Raw genomic sequence first — 7,986 nt, forward strand, 5'->3', positions numbered from 1 at the left:
TTGGCTGGCAAGCCGGCTTTCCAGATAATCAGCATGGAGCTGGCTTCCTGGGCCAATCAGGAAGCCGGGAGGTGGGTCATTACTCGCCGCCCGGCTTTCTGATTGGCCGGGAAGCCAGCTCAATGCTGATTGGCTGGGAAGCCGGTTTCCCAGCCAATCACAATCAAGCTGACCAAACAACATGGAGCCGGCTTCTCGGGCGATCAGGAAGCCGGACATCATGTGATTACCTGCCGTCCGGCTTCCTGATTGCCTAGGAAGCCAGCCCCATGCCAGCAGAGGCACCGGTATGAGTACTCGGTATCGGCGAGTACCGAAATCAAAATATCGTTACTCGTACTCGATACAGAAAAACCTGTATTGGTGCATCCCTAGTTTTAACCCTTCACGTACTGTCTACACAATAAAATAAAAGAAGATTTTGGCTTTACATACGTTTTAATTGATTTTTTTTATTCTGAATTAAAATAACTCTGTCTGCAATCTTATATTTTTGGAAATTATAAACTGTAATGTCGAGAGGATTTGTGAAAAAATAAACTTATTTACTTTCAGGGTTTCTTTCAAGGAAAAAATGTTTTCTTGATCTGGTGGAAACCATAAAAATGAAGCCCTACTTGACCTCGAAGTTGACCCTGAGGGATGTCCTGAGCATTGACTTAGAGAATCTTCATGACAAGCCAGCTAAAACTGTAGAGGATCTTCCTTGGAATTACTTAAGGAAACTCATGGCCTTGAATCAAACTGCTAGAGAGATATTGCTTGACAAAGATCAGTCTGTTGATGATGATGACGATGATGACAATAACCTATTTAATGCTTTTTCTATTAAGGGTGAAACTAATTCCTCAAATTTCATTCACCCCCTTGATGTCCTGTGCGTCCTCCTGCATTGTTCAGACAGTTTTTTACAACAAGAGATTGTGACCAAAATGGCCATGTGTCAGTTTGCTGTCCCTCTGCTGCTGCCTGCTGGTGATGGGTCACACTGCACCCTCATGCTTTGGGCAATGAGGGACATTGTGAAGAAGTGGAGACCTCAGTCACTAGCTGACAGTAAAGGGTTTAAGGAAGAAAATGTGGTCAATGTACCTATGCCGATTTACTCCTTTGTCCGGCTGGGAAAAACTAAATTGTCAAAATCTAAAACCCTAAATCAAGTTCTGAATCCAGTTCAGCTACATAACAACTTCTTCATCCATGACAATATGGATGGAGGAAACCTCAAGAGGAAAATGTCTGATGGACTGGTGGAAATGTCCTAGTATTTTCCTTGTGGTAAGTCTGATGTTTTCCCCGAGCCCATCACAGTGGCCAACCTACGAGGAGACATGGAGACCAACTGGGACCAGTTCATGTTTCTGACTCGAGTTTCATCAGCTGTATTTATATTCATTGAGAGTATTTCTGAGGAAGAATTCAGACTCTTATCATCCTGCAGCAACACTGACACCAAGTATTACTTCATCGTTACTCCAGGTCCTGGGAAAACAGTAAGTACGCAGACATTGGAGACTCTTCAAAACTTAAGTCCAGTTCTCAAGTTAAAAAAATCAAATGTGATATTATACGCAGGCAAGGCAAATGATGCAGCATTTGTAGGCAAACTTCAAAGCAGTATGGTAAATTTCTTACACAAGAACATGAAGAGAATTATTATGACAGATCTAGGGAAGGAAGCAATAAGATTCAAAATCCATGTAGACGAAAGCGATCATGAATGCCAGAAAGCCAGAGAACTTGCCAGCAGCATAACAGAAGAAATAAAAGATGTTGCTGATTACAAACAAAGCACAATGATATTACAAGGAGATCTCTGGAAACGCCTTTCCAAAGTAGAAAAGGAACTTTCCAGAATGAAAAACCAAGGGGGCAAAATACACATCAGTATCAAGATGAACGGACACAGAAGCATTTTTCGATACGTGAGAAGCGAAGCAAGCATGATCTGTCTCACCGTATAATGCTTTTTATTGACGCGCTCACTCAGCTCTCTAAAACTGGGAAACAATATTTCTTGAAATGGATGAAAATTGAACTCGACTCAATTACTAGAGAACATCTTTCTGAACTTCAAGCTTTATACAAAGAAAAATGTAACGACAAGACAATTAATAAGGAAGAGCTTAAAAGGACAGACCAAAAAATCTCCGACAGCTCTTTAGGAATTGAACATTTCCTCCGTGAGATGGGGCAGTATTATGAGGCCGAATATTTTATGCTTAAAAAAAAAAATAGTCCAAAAACAGTTTACTGGGCTGCCAGGAATTGCTTCCAACCTCTTGATGGATGGGTTCCCATTGGAGTTGATAGATGGAGATGCTTCCAGTATCCCCCTACAATGGATTACTGATGTCCTGACTGAGCTAGACACCAAAATGGGAAGAAAATGCAGAATAAGAGTAATGACAGTGCTGGGAGTGCAGAGTACAGGGAAGTCCACTCTTCTCAACACAATGTTTGGTCTGCAGTTCCCGGTGGCCAGTGGAAGATGTACACGAGGAGCCTTTATGACTCTTTTGAATGTGAAAGAAAACCTCCAGGAGGAATTGGGCTGTAGGTTCATCCTAGTAATTGACACTGAGGGTCTTAAAGCTCCAGAGTTGGCCTCTTTGGAAGGAAGCTATGAACATGACAATGAACTGGCCACTCTGGTTGTTGGGTTGAGTGATATCTCAATAATTAACATGGCCATGGAAAATACAACAGAAATGAAGGACATTTTACAGATTGTGGTCCATGCATTTCTGAGAATGAAAGAAGTTGGGAAGAAACCCAATTGCCAGTTTGTACACCAAAATGTCAGTGATGTGTCAGCTCATAATAAAAACATGAGAGACTGGAAGAAACTTCTGGAACAACTGGATGAAATGACAAAAGTAGCTTCTAAGATGGAAGAGAAAACCGAGATAAAACCATTTCAGTGATGTGATGGACTACAACCTGGAGAAAGACAACTGGTACATTCCTGGGCTTTGGCTTGGGGTCCCACCGATGGCTTCAATAAATTCTGGGTACAGCGAGCATGTGTCTGAATTGAAAAAACATTTATTGGACTTCGTGAAATGCAAGGAGTCACTGCACAGGCCTCTAACCATCCCTGAATTTATAACATGGATAGAAAGTTTATGGACTGCCGTTAAACACGAGAAGTTCATCTTCAGTTTCAGAAACAGCCTGGTGGCGGACGCTTACAACAAACTGTCTATACAGTACTCACAATGGGAATGGGATTTCCAAAAAGCCGTCAGTGATTGGATGATCTGCGCAGAGACAAACATTAGGAACGAGAATGCAGAAAGTCTAACTCATGAACGGCATTTAACATTCGAGAATGAGCTGAAAAGTTTGTGTCTCAGTGAAGAAGAAATTTTTTTGGATTTGCTTGAAAACTATTTTGAAAATAAACAGGAAAACGTTCACCTGATAGAACGTTACAAGGAAGATTTCGTTTTGAGCATTAAGTCGCTGAAGAAAAAACTGGAAAGAAACGCTCTTGGCAAATATGAAGAGGTTGTTTCTATCCAAAAAGGAAAGATGAAGATTCAGAATATGCAGTGTAACTCCCAGAAGTCAATTGAAGACAAGATCACAGTTCTCCTTACAGTGAGCGCAAAGAACAATCAGAAGCTAAGCGATGAAGAGTTACAGAAGGAATTTGACAAGATGTGGGAGAAGACCCTGGCTGATCTACAGATAGAGAAAATAGAAAGACGAGTTGTTAGTAAATCTATGCTACAGGAACTGATCAATGACATGAGTAATAAAGGGTCAGCTGTCCAAGAATTATTACACATGAAGGACTTAGACAAGACTGTGCAACTGGAATTTAAAATAGATAAAAAATATATCAAGAGTGGATTGCTCCAGACATTCATTGGTGGTAAGAGCCATGAACCCTATGAAAAAATAAAACTATTTTCGGCTTGGCTAATATCTAAGTGTGATGCATACGTCAAAGAGAAGGCGCAAACTGCAGAAGATTATAACGACACCTACTGCAAGGAAATACTTCACATCAGCAACACTGAGCTTACCAAAGAATCCCAAAATCTCAACTACTCCCAACATTTTGAATTGGATATCAAGTGCCACATTCTTACAAGAGCATCCGGAGAGTTTCAGGTGATACACGACAAGTTCATTAAAGAAAACGACCCAAAACTGTGTCTGGAGAAACTGAAGCCTCAGTATTTATCAACGTTTATCAACACATTTCAGGAGAAAGACATATGTCAGACCAAAGCCAAAGAGTTTTGTGAGCGATGCCTTAAACCAGCCATGAAGGATTATGTTTTCAAACATCTTGGAAATAAAATTGTAGATGACATCATGCAAAGTTCAGGCAATAGGAAATTCAGTAGCAGAACCTTTTTTCAAAGTTTTCTGCTGAAGATGTTGCTGGAAAAAATGTCATTCCAGGAATACCTCAAATATATTGGCTCCTATGAAGAATATACCAAAGACTGGATACTGAACTACATTGAAAACAAATATGCTAATGCGCAAACCCTGAAAACCTTAGAAGAGAATATTCTCCTTGAAGTGAGCAGGAAGTAAAGGCAGCTCTTGAGGAAGACCAAAGTCTTAAAACTCCATCTGTCGAGAGGTTTCTGAAGAGTGTGTGTGAGGGGCTAAAAAACCTATTAGTGATTCCCCATTCTGCATTAAAATTGGTCACTTTCCAGAACAAGGCTGCTGTTGGCCAATTTTCTTCTGATATTCAGCTCTTCCTCCAAGACACAGAATCAGAAATCTTGTCAGAGCTGCAATCTATGAATATAAAGTCTGTACTCTCCAGGGTGACAATGAAGCCTCAGGATGAATTGTTCAGGAAGGTTGTTGGCTGCGGGAAGCAATGTCCATTCTGTAAAGTACCCTGTGAGGCCGGAGGTGATGAACACAAGGAGCACTTTGCCACTATCCATAGACCTGAAGGACTGGGGAGATACAGATGGCTTTTTAGTGGAGACTTGTCAACTAATATATGTAGCTCTTCTGTTGTATCTGATGTTAGATTTAGAAATTCAGAAACAAAAGGCAAACCACACCCATTCAAGGAGTATCGTACATACTTTCCAGATTGGTCCATACAACCAGATCCCAGCATTGAGTCCTCAGATTACTGGAAATACATATTTGTGCAGTTTAATATGATGTTTGCTGAAGAATATGATGCAAGGCCAGCAAATTTACCTGACAGCTGGAAAACCATCACCAAAGAACAAGCTCTGGAAAGTTTAAAGAAAGTCTTCAATGAAAGCTAATTGCAGAAAAGCCAGAAACTAAAATGAGCAACATGTCATTCCTCCCCAGATTGTGTGTGTGGATCTGTCTGCTCATCTTCAGGGATCTCCACTCAAGAACTCATTTATTGTGATAATTAAAAATGTTCAAACAATGAACTTCTCTTGTTTTCTCCCTTTATGGTCTGTTAAATATCCCATTGAAAGTGTTGTATCTGTTCTGACCTCTGAGCCTCAGATTGCCTCTGCAATGGAAGCTCCGATATTTCTACACCGACGGGTTCCTTTACAAGTAGAACTCTGGGCAAAATAAAAAATGGCGTACAATATATGAGGCAGTCTGTCTGTAGCATTAACAAAGCCCCTGCAACATTGTTGTATTAGTTGTTGATTCTGCCGGTAGATCTCTTACTTTCCACTTCCTTTAACAGAGCGTCAATGTTGAGAAATCGCACAGCAGCGATGACACCCTGTGGACAAGGTAGTCTTCAATTGACATGTAGTTTGAAGTAGAAGAAAAGTAAATTAAAATTCAGTTCCAGCTGATATGTTTTTCAACAATTACAATGAACGAACCTGAGACATGCTACCATTTAATCAGCTACAGCCAGAGAATTCCCCATCTGCAGCTGCACATAAGCAATATGATGGGATGCAGAGAACATCATTGACCTTATATGGCCACGTGGCTATACTTGGTCAAAGACATCAGCACAAGTATCCCTCCTCTTCATTTATGTGGAGCTGTGGGGCAGGGAAAGTCTTAGTAGGAGACAAGCAAATTAAAATTCAGATCCAGCTGATATTTATTTATGCAATTACAGTGATAGCTTTTTTCCTTTATGGTAAAAAAACATGTAAACCATGTAAACAAAAGCTGACTGTTGTAAGTAGGGATGACCTCAGGTTCAGAGCTAACCCGGTCTAAATGTGAGCTTCTCTGAATACAGGAGGAAGCTGCTGTTCAATCAGCTGTGGCCGGGGAATTCCCTGTCTGCAGCTACATGTAAGCAATGGGGTGGGATGTATAGGATGTGATTGACCTTATATGACCACATGACTATACTTGGTCAGTGATGTTGATCTAATATGGCCATGGCGGCGGGACAGGGAAAGTCTTATTGGGCGCCAGCGGAAGAATCATCCACTGGGTGGCCATGGATGGTCCCATGTAGCTTCTGAGTTCTGAGGGGCTCAGGTTCAGACCAGGTCTCCTTGGTGAAGCTGCTTCTCTTCGGTGATCTGTCAGTTGCAGCCACTCTGACGCCATCACATATAATGCAGGACCAACATTGTAACTGAGGACATTGACGGCCCACCCACAACCCAGAGCATTAGATTTTTATTGTTCCCCTAGACAAAAATTAGAATTTGACCCTTGCGGTGTGGGGGAATCCCCAGTGCTAGGGTAGTTCTGAATTTCCCTTTAATGCTACTAACATACTGCAACATATACCGGTATGTCATTTTGTATTTTGCCAAGAGTTACACTTTAAGGACTGTTTGTTTTCAATGAAGTCTCCTAATACAGCACTTGCCCTGAATTAAACATTACTCTGTCAGGAGGAATAGTCTCAATGGCTTCTGTTCTTTATCCCTCCTTATTCACCTCTGGCAGACCTTACTATCACCATCCAGATTCCTCTGCCCATTGGCCAAACAATATGGAGGGTCATTGAAGACTGTGGTGGGGCTAAATGAAGGAATAAGACCCACTGCTAAAGACTTGCTCATTGGTATACACATGCAGCCTCTTTAGCTACCTGGGTGGCCTTGAGTAAGGGATGCAATTTCTCAAGAAATGTTGCTATGATGGTGTGTTTTGGGGTTCCACCCCTTAGCCCTTGTGATAGAACTGCAAGGGGACTTTATATATAGCAAATAGTGGTTGCGGTTATTACAATAACAGTGGATTCAAATGCATTGGTGGAATAAAATAAACACAATATTCCCAATGAATGAAGCCAACTAAATGCCTAATAACACTTTCAAAATAATTACTTATTAAAATAAATACTTATTGATAAAACTGAAATGATGAAGTGCATGCTATTCTAATAGGGCGCCTCTAGAGGAGCCATATACCCAAGAAAGTATTTTATAAAACAGGAGAGGATTGTACAAAAAAAAGATACAATGTATATACTTTAAAACACTGGCAGAAGAATAAGAATCACAAAACCTCTTATAAACCCTATAACCCTTATAAAATGCTCCTATAAAATGATAGCTACTGAATAATAAAAATAGTAATGAGTATACACAAAATTCATGGCAAGTAAACAATAGATGAGTTGAAGATACTTATATAGAAGAATATACAATGGAACATGTAAACTGACGTGTAGAAAATGCAGATACCTCCAATTTTTGAACATTGGTACACTGTAGCTTTAGAACAATCACTTGGTAACCTTCCAGTCATTATGGAGTCATTGAAAATGAGGAATAATGGTCTCCCTATAACATGGCCGAGCTCTTTAAGTACCTTTGGATGCAGGTTATCTGGTCTTAAAGATTTACACACATTAGGTTTTTCTAGTCTTTGTGTAACCCCGTTACCGTCAACCACTGCGGTATATTGCGCACTGAGCTACTCACCTTCTTATCTCCATTAAACCCGTCTTTTTCCTGAGTGTATACTGAGAAGAAAAATTAATTTAACACCTCAGGCCTCTCCCGGTCATTTGTGATTAATCTCCCGTTCTCTTCTTTTAATGGGCCGACCTGCTCTTTTCTT

At 40.6% G+C, this 7,986-nt stretch overlaps 1 pseudogene; it reads left to right on the top strand.

The window, feature by feature from the left end:
- The first annotated feature begins 605 nt into the window (after window positions 1-605).
- Window positions 606-5,267, top strand: LOC108800701 (annotated as a pseudogene).
- Window positions 5,268-7,986: the final 2,719 nt, after the last annotated feature.

This window comes from Nanorana parkeri, unplaced genomic scaffold (assembly GCF_000935625.1).
Source record: "Nanorana parkeri isolate BGI_ZX_2015 unplaced genomic scaffold, ASM93562v1 scaffold2109, whole genome shotgun sequence".
Lineage (NCBI taxonomy): Eukaryota > Metazoa > Chordata > Amphibia > Anura > Dicroglossidae > Nanorana > Nanorana parkeri.